Raw genomic sequence first — 15,612 nt, 5'->3', positions numbered from 1 at the left:
AATCCAGGTGAACCGTTTCCCTCAGATGGCAACCTGATGGAGTAGAGACGCAAAATCCAAACAGAAAGAAACTGATAGAAATCAGGAGTTCTGAAGAGTAAGTTCTCAGTAAAAGAAAAAGCCATGCCTGCATCTGAACTATAAGTTCCATTTTTGCAGAGGCTGTAAGGACTGGGCACAGGTGGAGGCACCATTAGAGGCACAGCAACAGAGAGAATTATAGATGATAAGTTAAACTTCTTTGTTCTTATTAAAAAGGATAAGAAAGCCAGAAGACCACCTCTGAAGGACGACAAGTTGCTATTTTAAGCTCACTCCTACAGAGACTATCTTCATCTGAGTTTTGGTTCTTTACCCTCTTCCTTCAGTCTAATCATCCGAATTCCTCAAGTATTAGAAGATAGCCAGAAAAACATAAGGAGCAATCTTATGCTCTGTTGATGTCTGCAATTATGTCAAAATAAACATATGTGTCTTCCATTTAAATATAAATTACTGACAACATAGAGTTGTGTGACCATAGAGTATGACCAATTGTACTAATTCAACATTATAAGATATAAATTATTTTTTGTAATGAATATACAGAACATCTTCATGTGATCGAAAGAGCTTATTTATTTTCTTCCTCCTACAAAACTGCTTTTTGGTATAATTTAAAATTATCTAGACATACAAAGATAAAACATTATAAAACCTGACTAGCTAACAAAAGCATTAGTATTTTTTTTCTTAAATCACTTGATTCTATTTGATGATGCTTTTTATATAGTTTACATAGATCAGTATATATATGTATATATTTACATATGTGTATACATAAATATATGTTTATTTATTTCAAAGTATAAGCATAGTGAGACAACATAGAAATGTTACCATGGATTACTTTTCTCTTGTACTCTCAATTTCAACCTTGGGTTTTAATCACATTCTTTCTTAATATCAAATGTATGTTGGGTGGTGTTTATCTTTTCTTTCTTAATGTCATTAACATATTAGATAATTACAAAAAATAGTACGTATTATATATAGATAAATACATTCAATAAATAAGAGACATGTATATAGTGAATGAAGAATTTTTATGGTAATTAAAGGCCATTAAATACAAATAACAATGGATGGAAAAATCTTAGCACAGGTATGTTTAATATGTAATTAAAATCCAGTATTATACAAGCACATACACACAACACCTCAGAATGTTAACTCCTCAGAAGTTCAGAGACTATGTTTTGGGTTGAGATTGACAAAAAGGCTGTTTGGTTTTTCATTTCTTTTCATTTATTTATTTATTTATTTGCTGAGAACATACTAGGTGCTAAGTAAACATTATAAGCAAAGTCCCTATCTTCATGGAACTGTGTTTCTGCTGGGGGGAAACATGGAAACAAGTAGACAATGTTAAAAATGATAATATTCCAAATGTTTTTCAGGGTTATGAAGAAAATACAGGTGGGTAGTGGAATATATAGGGAAAAAAATGACTGAAGTATGCGGCATTTTAAATATAGTGATAGGAAAACTATTCGAGAGGTATCTCCTCCATACTCCGCAATACGCCAAGCCGTTAGACATGTGAGAATAGGAGGGAACCTACTCTAAGCAGAGTGGACCCCAAGTGTAAACAGCCAGGGGCACAAACAAGTTTGGGCATTTGAGAAGAAGAAAACTAAATAGCTGGGTTCTAGTGAAGCAGGCTGTAAGAAATGATATAAAAAAATAGGCAGAGTCTGGATAATCTAGAGCTCTGTGAGTTCTGGTAATATTTGACTCTACTCTAAGTCATAAGAAGCAGCAGGAAGGTTTTAAGCAAGAGAGTAAAATAATCTGATGATAAACCACGTGAGCTAGAGTGCAGGCAGTAAACCATCTGGTTTGGCTTTAGTAGGTGTATCAGATCATCCGTCCTAAATTCTCTTCCTCTTTATCTTGTTTTAACTGTATCCAGAGCCAAACAGAGGACTGTGGACAGGCTAACCTCTTTTGAAGAACATAATGGTTTAAAGGAATCTGTTTCTTTTGGAGACTATTGAGGACCATAAAATGTTTGAATATTGGTAGATTGCCCATGAAAGCATGATTGCCAAAGGATTTTAAAATGCATATCAGGAACAAAATGTTCCTTCATCCAAGGAATGGAGAAAAGAAAAAGTGCAATCTGTCTCTTCTATTGGAGCCTCCTATGTTCTCTTTATTTATGTATTTATTAGTTATTCTTAAGTAGGCTCCACACCCAACGTCAGGCTTGAACTCATGACCCTGAGATCAAGAGTCACATGCTCTACGGACACAATCATCTAGGCATCCTTTTTTTTTTTTCCAGTTACTATATCGTTTAATCAGTAGAATTCATATCATGGTTGAAAGATGCATTTAGTTTTAGTCATGTATTTCACAATAAAAGCCAAACTAATGAGAGAAACTGCAAGTAAATTATAGTTCTCTCTTTTTCAATTTTCCTCTTTTTCAATGATCTTCCTTTTTTTCGTGAGAAAATGGATTTTGTTTGTTCTTTCGGACTACTAATAGAAATTGAGTTTCTCAATTTCATTTAAATTGTGTACATATATCCATTTTATCCAAGTGCTTTAGTTTTTTTTTTCAATGATCTTTTGATAGAGGGTAAGTTCTCTTCTTTCCTTAGAGATTCAAAAGCAAGTAGTAAGGCAGACAATTTCACTTTACTTTGGAAGGAATAAAATTTAAAGTGTTATTTATTACTGTCATGTTACTATGCCCTAGAGCCAAAAATATCAATGATAAAGATGATTACGTAAGCACTTCTGCATGTTTGCAAATAATTAGATAGTGTTTTTAGAATATTATCAAATCAGTTAAATACCATTAGAAATAATCAAAATGTTTGTGGAATTCTTTAAGTATAAAGCATTTGGGTTTTTAAAAATATATTTGATCTGATTGCCTAGAAAATTTGAACAAACATTATCTCTGGCCATCTCCTCAGTATTTTTGGAAAAATTACACTCATATATTTAAATTTTTTGATTAATTACTTTATTATTTTATGAAAATTAGACATGCTTATGATAATCTTTTAAGAAATATGTAAAACTATGATTTTAAAAAAGTCAGTCCATTTCTAATTAGCTAGAAACAAAAATGGAATATACAGAATTTTATCCAGAATCTCTATTTCCTCTGTCTTTCTCCCTTTCTCTCTCTCTCTATATATATATACATCTCTCTCTGTCTCTCTCTCTCTCTTTCTCTCTCTCTCTCTATATATATACATATATACATATATATTCTCTCATATATATATTCTCTCTATATATACATATATATAATATGTATGTATTATATACATAGTGTATACATAGTGTATGTATGTATATATTATATATATTATATACATAGTGTATGTATGTATATATTATATATATATAATATAGATGATAGATTACATATAAATAGTACAAGAAATAATAAGCTATATAAAATATAATGTATATTTTAATGAAAATAAAACCACAAGATACATTCTGTTTTAATTTAAAAAATACTGAAATTTTGTTGAATTTAGCCAAAGAAGTTAGTAAAGGAATTGTTAAATTTCAAATAAATTTTTATTCCAACAATCCTTCTAGGATTAATAAATCCTAGAAGATCCTTCTAAGACTAATTGAAAAGATTGTGAACAACTTCAAAGTTGGTGACTTTTTAAGCTACATATTTCAACAATAGACAGAATCGGTTGACTATCTTGCTTTTTGTCTATGCTTCATCATGGCAAACTTCTTAAAAGGGCTGTCCCCAGTTTCTCACCTGGTATTATTTTCTTCATCTGTTCCTTTCAAGCTTCTGATGTGACTGCTCTAAGACCTCGATGACCAAGTTATTACTTGTATGTGGAATCTAAAAAAGAAACAGAGAGTGGTGGTAAGCACTGAGATGGGGAAACACTGGTCAAAGCGTATAAATGCAGTTGGAAGCTAAAAAGTTCTCAGGATATAGAGAACAGCATTGTGGCCATAGTTAACAGTACTACATTATATACTTGAAAGTTCTAAGAGAATAGATCTTAAATGTTCTTACAGAAAAAACAAAAAGAGATGTTTGCTCTGTGGCAAAATGGAAACGTTAGCTAATGCTATGCTGGTAGTCATATTCCAATATATGTATCAAGTCAAAACAAACACCTTAAACCTACCTCTGTCAGCCTTCCCAGAACTGCAAAGAGTCAGGGCCTCACTCTGCATTAGGCTTTGGCTTAAGAGAATGTTGTGGCTGGTTTGATCTTCTATCCAGACCACTAAAACTTTCTCCATATCAACAATCAGGCTGATTCATTTTCTTATCATTTGTGTGTTCACTGGAGAAGCACTTTTGCTTTCTTTCAAGAACTTTTCCTTTGCAGTTGTAACTTTGCTAACTGTTTGGCACAAGCAGCCAAGTTTTTGACCTATCTCAGGTTTCAATATGCCTTTTTCACTAAGCTTAATCAAGTCTAGCTTGATTAGATCTTTCCAGCTTAATGATATTTGTTATTTTTTATTTATTTACTTTGAAAGAGAGAGAGAGAGCTGGGGAGGGCCAGAGAGAGAGGGAGAGAGATAGAGAATCTCAAGCAGGCTCCACATTGCCATTGTGGAGCCTGATGCTGGGTTCAAACTCACGAACCGCAAGATCATGACCTGAGCTGAAATCAGACAGGCACCCAATCATGTCTAACTTTTGATTTAAAATAAGAAATATGTGACTATTCCTTCCACTTGAACAGTTAGAGGCCGTTGATGGTTATTAATTTGCCTAATTTCAGTATTTCTGTGTCTGCAGGAATAGGCAGGCTGAAAGAGGAAAGAGACGGGGACAGCCAGTCAGTGGAGCAGTCAGAACACACACACCATTTATTAAGGTTGCCCTCTTATAGGGCACAGTTTGTGGCACCCCCAAACAGTTACAGTATTAACATTAAGATCACTGATTACGGATCACCATAACAAATATAATAATGAAAAAGTTTGAACTATTATGAGAAGTACCAAAATGTGACCCAGAGACATCAAGTGAGCAAATGCTGTTGGAAAAATGGCACTCATAGACTTCATAGATTCAAGGTTGCCACAAACCTTCCAGCTGTAAAAAACACATCTGTGAAGTGCAGTAAAGAACGGTAAAACAAGAATGCCTGTACATGGCTTTATAAGTAAGGGTTTATCTCTGGGCTCTCTAGTCTGCTCCAATGGTCATTGTGTTTGTTTTGTGCCAGAACCAGACTGCTTTGGTTGCTATCGTTTTGTAGTATAGTTTGAAATCGGGAAGCATGATACCTTCAGCTTTGTTCTTTCTCAAGATTGCTTTGGCTATTTGGGGTCTGTTGTGGTTCCATACAATTTTGGGATTATTTGTTGTAGTTCCGTGAAAAATGCCATTGGTGTTTTGATAGGAAATGCATTAGATGTGTAAGTTGCTTCGGGTAGCACATCCAATTTACTTTAAATTATTTTATGAACCCAGCAATGACTTTTATTTCATCCACACCCTCTGTTACAATGCATCCAAATCGATAGCATGTGGGACTAGATACATTTTTTTTTATAACAAAAAACTTCTGCTTGAGTTTGGGGGTGTTTGTTCTCTGAAGCTAATACAGAGAATGACAAACCCTCCCACCTGCTTTTTAATCTATTGTACAACATTTGTTTACTTGTCAACAGAAGCTCTAGTGTTCTTGGCATGTGAGAAACATGTTTCTCAGAAATCATAAACGAAGTACCAAGCAGCCCCATCATGTTCTGAACCATCTGCTCAGAAAGAACATAGAGAATAAGGGAACAGCAAATAGGAACCCAGCCTAGACTCAGAACAAGAGTATGAGTAAGAGCAAGATTAACTGTAGAAAGACACAGATACCATCCATCTATTGCTTAACAAAATTAAGATTATAGTGGATCCTCAATATATGTCTATTGAATGGATAAGAATTTGAAAGTCAAGGACAGAACTCAGGCATGGGTGGTGGAAGAGAGGTCAGTGATAACCTGGGAGAAAGCAATTTTACTTACTGCACTACAAATTCACAGAGGTCAAAAACAATATAATTTATTTTTACATCCATCATACCTTCCTCATAGCAGTTATCATCAATGCGTGGAATAAATGATCTATGGTGGCCTCAGTATAAGTAGATACAGAGAAATAGTACAGCCAAAATCAGATTAAAGTGGATTTATAAATAAAGTGAGAACATGGATATAATTTCAACACGTGAGGACCTAAGAAGAAATGGAGAATGGGGACACCAGAGACAGAGGAAGAGACGAAGACATATAAATGAAGAAGGGTTCCTGTGTATGTGAGTATGAGTGTTTATATGAGTTCATGGACAGAGTAAGGATACAAGGAAGATTTATGAAAACATATATGGGATGGGGTAACTTAAAGAGTAAGGACTACAAATTTCACAAAATTATATCTTCTGTGGTTTTTTTTCAAATTAGAAAAAAGAGAATGATAACAAAAAGCAAACAAAAAAAGCTTGAATTGTATTCTACAATACTATATGCACATATATTTAAAATGCATAGCTTCCAATTTAATTGACTGTTTGATATTGTTCAGATAGATAATGTTGTTTTTTTTAAAAAAAAAAAACTTTAGTATTTACTTATTTTTGAGAGAGACATAGACAGAGTGCAAGCAGGGGACAGACAGAGAGAGACACAGAATCTGAAGCAGGCTGCAGGCTCTGAGCTGTCAACCCGGGGCCCAATGCAGGGCTTGAACCCACTAACCATGAGATCATGACCTGAACCCAAGTTGGACGCTTAACCTACTGAGACACCTAGGCACACCTAAACAGATAATTGTGTAATAAGAAAAAAGAGTAAGTGAGAGGTTGTATCTAGAGAAAGATACTTATTTGCAATAAATTACACTAACCAATAATCAAGTCTTTCTGAGTTTTCCAACCAAACTCCTTGGAATCTTGGACAACTATTTCAGTCTGGTTAACAGAATACATTCTATACAGGCATGTCTTTATCAGTGTCATTAAACTCAAGTATATTCAGTTGAGTTTTCTAATTTTCTATCTTTATTAATGAGCAAAGGATAGAGTAGCTAGATCAGGCACTTTTCTCTAATGGATTTTTTAAAGGAGAGAGGTACGTACATTTTTAAAGGAGGGAAGTATGGAGATCTCAGTGTCAATCAGGGCTAGTTCAGTACTTACGATTTCCTCATTTTGTTGGGACATCTGGGTGGTTCAGTCGGTTAAGCGTCCGACTTCGACTCAGGTCGTGATCTCACAGTTCGTGAGTTTGAGTCCTGCATCAAGCTCTGTGCTGACAGCTCAAGAGCCTGGAGACTTCTTCGGATTCTGTGTCTCCCTCTTTTTCTGCCCTCCCCCTGCTCGCACTCTGTCACTCTCCCTCTCTCAAAAATAAATGTTAAAAATTTTTAATAAAAAGATAAAAAGAATTCTTCATTTTGTCTTACCTGAAGTATTCACTGAACCCTCATTACTTCTTGAGGAAGGCCTACTGTGTCCCTTTATTCGCTTCTCTAAAGGAGGTCAAAATGCTATCAGGGCAGGCATGACTCCTAGGAGATCAAATTTACCAACACTAAGGACTCATGGCTGAGGTCCACGATTTAAGATAACTCCAGGTAAGTGTCCCGCTTAGAGTGTGCTGTCCATTCTGCTCAGCTGACTTTTCTAACTAACCACTCTCATTTTCATAAACCAGTTATTTTTTCTGCATTTCCTTCTCAAATCTCTGACAAGTCCGATATTTGTTCAATCTCATCTCCCCAAGACATGAACCCATAATAACTGCAAAGATTTCTGATTCCCCTCTTTGTAGGTAGTCTTGTCTGTCTAGAAGATGTCTACTGTATCCCAACACAAGAAAGTAGCCCACCATGTTTTATCTCCTCTGCAACCCACACTACTACTACTACTGGTAGTAGCCAATCCCCCTACTACTATTACTACTATTTACCACTACTACCACCACTGTTATCTACTATTATGACTACCTCCTGCTACTGCTGCCACTCCGCCGTCACGGATGATACTAATTTACCGAATCTCTATTGTCAGCCAAGCATGGTGCTCAGCACTTTGCTCATGGCAACGCCATGAGACAGACATTGTGTTCATTCGTATTTTATAGATGATGTTATCAAAGCTAAGTTGAAGTTATATAATATTCTAGTAAATGTCAGAGTCTGTTTTCAAACCCAGGCTCCTCAGCTCCGAAGGCTGAGTTGTTTCTATTCCGTCAAGAACAGACTGACTAGATCTACCCAAGAAATTGCCAAGAAACCAAGATCCCTTAATTCAGACTCTGGAAAAAACATAAGTGTACATGCTGGGATTGACTTGGCTAGTTGAAAGGTGAGAAGAAGTGACTTTCTTAGTACAGGACATTCTGTCCCTCCTAACACTCTACCTGTGGGTTATTTAGAATGAGAAGCTCCACATGGGGACTAGATTGTAGGAACATGCTGCTCTCTAAGCAGACATCAAGAGATTAAAAAGTTCACTGAGACTTACTCAGACTCATCAGAATCCATGAAGAATTATTTCCACTTCACAAAGTTAAAGGGTCTACTGCAGTTCCAAAGGATATTATTTCATAAAGAGATTTCCCACTTTATGTCTGGTTTACTTAATTACACCAACATCATGAGTGTGTGAAGTTCACTGCATTCATATGTTATATATGAATCTGCAAAGCCCTGAATTATAAAAAATAACTTAATTTATGGTCTGAGAATCCTAGATATGGGAAGAAAGAGACAGGTTAGAACCTCATATTTTTAACCATAGTTAACACAGCCCTCTCTGATAAAGAAAAGGAAGGAAACAGCAAAATTGTAAAGTGGATTATGAAAGACCTGAAAAGATACTTCTTTCTGACTTAAAAATAAAATGAAATCAAATGAAATGAGCACTTGTTATAGGCAAGTAATCTATATGGTAGATATTTACTATAGTTGGTAAATAATTTCTCATTTGCAAGCATATTTTAGGTCTCTGAGCAAATGGCTGTCTTTGACATTTCTAGAACTGTTAGAAACATAAATTAGATTTTTAAAATTTATGTAAAATGTTAAGGCACAAATAGGCAATAATCACAAGAAACAGAAATCACTTTTTAAAAGAAATCTCACTGTGGGTTCCTGGGTGTCTCAGTTAAGTGTCTGACTCTTGATTTTGGCTCAGGTCATGATGTCACGGTTCATGGGTTTGAGCCACGCTGACAGTGCAGGGCCTGCCTGAGATTCTCTCTCCCCCTCTCTCTGCTGCTCCCCTGCTTGTGTTCATCTCTCTCTCTCTCTCTCTCTCTCTCAAAATAAATAATAATTAAGCTTAAAAAAAAGACATCTCACTGAAGTTTTACTTTTCAAAGCTTGATGAAAATCTTTATTTGAATCTTAGGGTTTATACCACTATGTAGGAAATGAACACTTAAAACCTGAGCAGGAAAAATGTTAAACACAAAAATGAATGCATGGATTAATGCACAATTTCCTGTATTTTCAATGGACCATGATAATTTCCAAGGTTATGTTCCAGAATGTTCAAATGTGTTTACAAACACTGCTATTTCTTTTGGAGACAATTGTATCTTTATTGACAGTAAGGCCCCTATAACTTCCTCTTTCCTTTTCCTGTCCTTCCCCACTGCTTTTCAGCTTCTACTGTTGCTGCCATACGGGATTTTGTGGGAAACCCTTCAAACTTTTAGAGAATTTGAAGGGTTTTTTTTTTTGTTTTTGTTTTTGTTTTTGTTTTTGTTTTTTTTGTATTTTAGAGAGAGCAAGAGAGGGAGTAGGGCAGAGGGGGAAAGAGACAGAATCTCAAGCAGACTCCACGCTCAGTGGGATCATGACATGAGCTAAAATCAAGAGCTGGACCTTCAACCAACTGAGCCACCCAGGCACCTGGAGAATTTGAAAGTTCTAAATGCTAGATAAAGAAAAGCTTTGAAAAGTGGCAACAATTTTAAGGAACTTATACTGGCAGTCTCCAGGTCACAACCAGCGGGCCTAAATGGTGCCAGCTTGCCATTTCATAAATGTGTTTTATCCTAGAGTCTGAATATATTCCCTTAAGTTAATATAATTGCTTCAAATTCCACCAATTTATTTGAGTTATAAAAACAAATACTTTTGGGACATGTAGAATGTGTTAGAGAAATTAGAGAAATCAGATTGATTTTTTGCTAGGAATTAAAAGCAGATTGCACTCAGGGAATGGGAGTTTATACAGAAAGTAATTCTGGAGCACGAGTGGAGGGGTATTATGTAGGGTTTCTTTCAGCAAGGATCCATGGAGTACCAGAATGGACTGTACTTTGGCTCTGTAAAAAAAGAAGGTGAAAGGGCATCTATGAGACATTTGAAAAGGGTCTGTCCTGAGCTGAGGAAAGGAATGATGGAATCAGAAGTCCTATTGTCAAGATTTAAGAAAGAATAGGGATACAGGAACGTAGGGTGCCTATGATGCCCAAGGAATCTGCAAAGAAAGTAAATTGCAAGGTAGTTGAAAAGGATAGTGAAGTTAAATTTTTCTTTTTCTTACTCCTAAATTACTTATTCCCCGCTCTTAGGAATTAAGTGTTGTTCTCACTGTATTTCAGCTGTTTTAGTGGTTAACAAAAATAGCCCTTTGTTGAGGAGACTGGGAACCTAACCATTGCTGTGTGTGTATTATAAATTCGAAACAACAAACCCTTCAGACTTCCCAACGGAAATGCCTTAGAAAGGCATATGAGATACTTCATCATCTACCTTTGTTTTAGGATAAACCTGCATTCTTTATCATTAATCAGATAAAATGTTTGTAGTTCTGGGAACATGTAAGGAAGTATACATTTGGGCATCTGCTCAAATCCTCCACTCCCCACCCTCACTCCCACCAGAACCCTCAATCCAGTTTGGGATGTATTTCCTAGACTAGGTGATTGGGAAACATCGACTCACTTTTTAAGTCAGAAACTCATTTTTCAGTTTTTTTATGACTACCCCAGGAAGAACTGGCTATTCTCTTCATCACACCCTTAGCTATCCTGTTTGTCCTTTTGTAGTATATAAAATATTTCATTGCTCTTCCTTTTTTTTTCATATCTTTCTTTCCCTATTAGAGGGTAAATCCATTAGAACCAAAAACTAGTATGTTTGTCTTTGCATCCTCAGGGCCTACCAAAGTAAATTCTCCTCCCAAAATGAATGAATGAAAGAATAAATTCACAATTCTATAGATCTATGAATAAATTCATGAATGAATGAATCCAAGAACAATGAATCTATGAATGAATGAAGCAGCGGGCCTGCAATTCTCCTTTGGGATATAACATATTCATGAAGTGGAGCTGCCTACCTGCCAGGAATTATTCAGAACTATGGCTTTGGCTCCTTGTGCTGGTTTCTTTTCCTCATAGAACACAATAATTTTCCTCATAGAACACAATAATTTTCTTTTCTTTTTTTTAAAAAAAATTTAATGTTTATTTATTTTTGAAAGAGAGAGAGATTGAGAGAGCGTGACTAGGGAAGGGGCAGAGAGAGAGGGAGACAGAATCTGAAGCAGGCTCGGGGCTCTGAGCTGTCAGCACAGAGCCCAATACAGGGCTCTAACTCATGAACTGCGAGATCATGACCTGAGCCGAAGTCAGATGCCTAACTGACTGAGCCACCCAGGCGCCTCAGAACAAAATAATTTTAAATAATCAGATGTGAATATTATAGGCAATCTAAGGAGGGGAATTAAATCTTTTTATTTTTGAATTCTTGTGATGATTCAAGAAGTTCCAACTACATTATAAAACATTCATAACCTGATTTCTACACTAGCAAATAATAAAGAAAGACCCTGTTCATTCTGGCTATGTGGCTACATGTATAGCAAGGAAACAAAGAAAGGGAAATGATCCCAAGCCAGGAATAATGGTTAAGACATACATTAAGATGATGTACTTCCAGGGGCACCTGGGTGATGTAGTCACTTAAGCCTCTGAATCTTGTTCTAGGCTCAAGTCATGATCCATGAGTTCCTCAGTGTGAGCCCTAAATCTGGCTGTGCAGTGATGGCACAGTGAGCCTGCTTGGGATTCTGTCTGTCTCTCCTTCTCTCTTCCCCTCCCCCACTTGTGTGGTCTTTCTCTCTCTCTCTGTCTCTCTTTCTCTCTCAAAATAAATACATAAACTTAAAATAAGAAAAAAAAAGATGATGTACTTCCAATAAAACAACTTAGGAACCTGCTAGAGATTTTGAAATCAAATAAAAATTAGAGCTCGCTTCGGGATTGCTATAAACCACATCAAATTCTCTAGATGATTTGAAAGCTTCCAATGAAAAGTAACTCAGAATTTACACAGGGTACTCCTTTTCGGAACTGTTGTTTTTGCAGAATTAGAGGAGAAATTTGACCTTGACTGCATTCCTGAAGGCCATGCCTAATCTAATTTATTCCCAGTGGAGCTGCCCAAGGAAGAGTTGGTAGAGTCTGCTGGCCAGGTCTGCCACCGCAATACTTTCTTCAGGAAGATTTGCCATCTGGAAAATACATGATTCAGCTTCACTGGCACAAGTACTTCATATGTAGGAAATAGAAGAACAATGATATTAACTGAACAAGCTTCAAAATAAATACAACATATTTGTACAGGAATGCTAACCAGCTGCTGAAAAGTGAATAGGTCTAAATGGCTTTCATCTTGATGGTCTGGGCACTCCATTTCAGTTCGCTTTTATTTTAGAGTAGAATTTACTTATTTACTCATTTTTTTTTCAATGTAGGGAATATAAAGAAAGAACAGGCAAATATACGATGTGAAAGAACATATTCAGAAGAAAGGAACCCAGAAATACTGTAATTCCAAAAATTAAAAAACTTATTTTTTTCCCTGAAGAATTTTACCCATGAGAATTTTGCCACAAGCGACTGAAAAACTGTGATAGTAAGCTCAGGCTCTCAGTGTTCGTGCTAGGACTGAAATGCTTGCCTTGCACGGCATCAGAACAGTAAGCATTAGTGCACTGTTAACATCCTGGAAGGTGGTTCACTCTCAGGTGTGGAACTAAAAGTTTTATCGGGTGACGCATGAGACCATTGGTTTCCATGTCCATTTTGCATAGGTTTTTAAGTCCCTCCATAAGTTCGCCAACTATCAGGCATACATTCCCAGATACATAAATACTTTATCAGGCACAAGGACAAGCTAACACTCATCATCTTTATTACCATCATCACCATCATCATTAATTCAATGATAGTATATATTTATTGAACACTGTAAAAATTTCATCAATTCTAAGATGCATACTTTTTTCACATTTTAACATCTCTGATGTCAGAATGTGTTTTTCAATGTTGTCTTACAATTATCATCAGTCAGATGGTGCACATGGCATACTTGTTCTACCTGACAATATGTTTAGAAATATTACAAAAGAACCAACATGAAAATATGTACAATGAGTGCCAGCAACTTGAACTAACCAGCATGGATAAAATGGTAAAATCTTCTAAGAAGTGTTGTATGACGTTAAAAAGAGTATTTTGTGAAAACAAAACAAAACAAAACAAAACACTGAATCTCTTCCTCTACATTGAATGTAGGTGATCTGGCATTTCCAATCTGCTCTCTGTGGGCCTTCTTGATCCATGTTTCAGACAACCGACCAAACAGTTAAGAGTCTGTTCTAACATTCTCTAGTGCGACATTAAGTGCAAAATCTCTGCTTAGTAAGCCCATATCAATAAATCTGGCCTCATCCAACTTCATATTCCTTTATTGTTTCACCTGGCACTGACTTAAAGTCAGAATCCCGCAGATGGTAGCTTTGTCCTATTGGCTCTGTGGCTAAGCATATACACCAAATATCTGGACAACCTACAGTCTAGTCAGGTTGACACATAAAATTAACCATTACAATGTTTATACAATAAATTCTAAGTGATTAAAAACACACTGTGTTATAATTTAGAGTGTGTCATTTAATTCATGGTTATCTTAGTTTCAATGATATGTGACAATCATTTGTTAGACATTGCTGTAGGTATTTCATATATGTCTTCTTATCTTGTCTTATGGATAGTCAGGACTATCTATAAGATGTATTTTAAAGATGAAGGAATTGAGGATCAGACTATTTAAGCATCTTTCCCGAGGTCTTATAGCTTAGCAGTGGTAAAGCTATGCCTCTAACCGAGGTCCATATAATACCACAGAAAGTTTCTCATCAGAAGTTTAGGGATGTCTACAATTTATATATCTGCTAGCTAGTCAAAATTTATAAAATGTTAGAGTTGGACAGACCATCTACTATGGGTAAGTGTTCACTTTTCTAGGTAGTGGAGCTACTTGGGTGAAGACCTTATATCTGCTCTTACCAAGAAGATACCGTTAGGCAGATAAGATATAATATGGTAAGTGCTCTTATGACAAGGTAAATCATTCTGAATTTGGTTATGGGATCCATGGTAGATTCCACATTATACAGATTCCACATTCCACATTATACATCAAGGAAAAATGAAAACAGGAGAGAAAACAGGTCAAAATAATTGACCTCAACCACTAACATGTTGCAGAGTCAGATGAAGGAAACACATCCAATTCTCAGCCAGAATGAGAATACATTAAAATGGGAATACAAAGATAGTAGATTTCAACGACTTCTATCTTCTCCATAAAGTAAGAGGAAAGGCTGGGGTAGGTACAATGGAGGTAAGAAGAAAGAGGAGTTCGAGATTTAAGGAGGGAGGGGATTGAACAAAAAGAAGTGTACCACAGAGACATAAAGATAAAATTACACCAGTGAGGACATGAGATGAAACTGAGATGAGAAATTCTTTTAACTGGAAAGGGCTCATCACTTTGGCTTCCATAATACTTTTCCAACAGTGTTTCTCACAGGTATTCAGAGAGCTTCTGAAAATGTAGATCTCTCTTCCTAGAGATTCAGACTTCATTCATCTGTGGCAGGGTCCAGGAGTCTCAATTTTGGACAAGTTACTCCAGGTGGTGCTGATGCTAAACTTTATAAACACTGGTTAAATAGTAATTTACAATGATTTCATGATTCAACACACAAATAGCTCATTGGAACCAGATTTCTAGTATTGAGAACCAGTGCTTGCTTAGGCAGCACATATACTAAAATTGGAATGATTCAGAGAAGATTAGCATGGTCCCTGCACGAAGATGACACACAAATATAGTATTGAGAACCAGCTAATTTGGTTTTTTCAGATATGGATGGCATCCATAATCTACCCTAAATTATAAAACTATAACTATTAAAATAAACAATATAAATATTTACTAAATATTTTTATTGCAAACCATTCTGATACAATAGACAATAATTCAAGAAAATAGATGCACAATGATGTTAACTGCTGTCAAACTGTTTCATGTAAATTACCCATCAGCTTTCCTTTCTCCCTTATCCCCTGTCTTATAAAATCTCTCAATCTTACTTCCAGCCTATACTCATCACACTTATGACTCTGTCCTAAAGCTCAAGTTTGGGCACTTGTTCTGGTTCTTAAAACTTTATTCTGAGAAGTTGGATGAAATTACCCTTTTAGAAAGAAGTGTGTTCATGGTCAAATAAGTTAG

The 15,612-nt window shown here is 35.9% G+C and overlaps 1 non-coding gene across 1 annotated transcript; it reads left to right on the top strand.

Annotated features, from left to right (window-relative positions):
• The first annotated feature begins 15,120 nt into the window (after positions 1-15,120).
• On the top strand, positions 15,121-15,228 carry LOC111560639. The gene has a single exon (XR_002742642.2). It is a non-coding gene; the product is annotated as a U6 spliceosomal RNA (small nuclear RNA).
• The last annotated feature ends 384 nt before the right edge of the window (positions 15,229-15,612 follow it).

This window comes from Felis catus, chromosome B2 (genome assembly GCF_018350175.1).
Source record: "Felis catus isolate Fca126 chromosome B2, F.catus_Fca126_mat1.0, whole genome shotgun sequence".
In the NCBI taxonomy this organism is placed as follows: Eukaryota; Metazoa; Chordata; class Mammalia; order Carnivora; family Felidae; genus Felis; species Felis catus.
The sequence above is the reverse complement of the archived record's forward strand: the minus strand, read 5'-3'. Positions and strand labels throughout refer to the sequence as shown.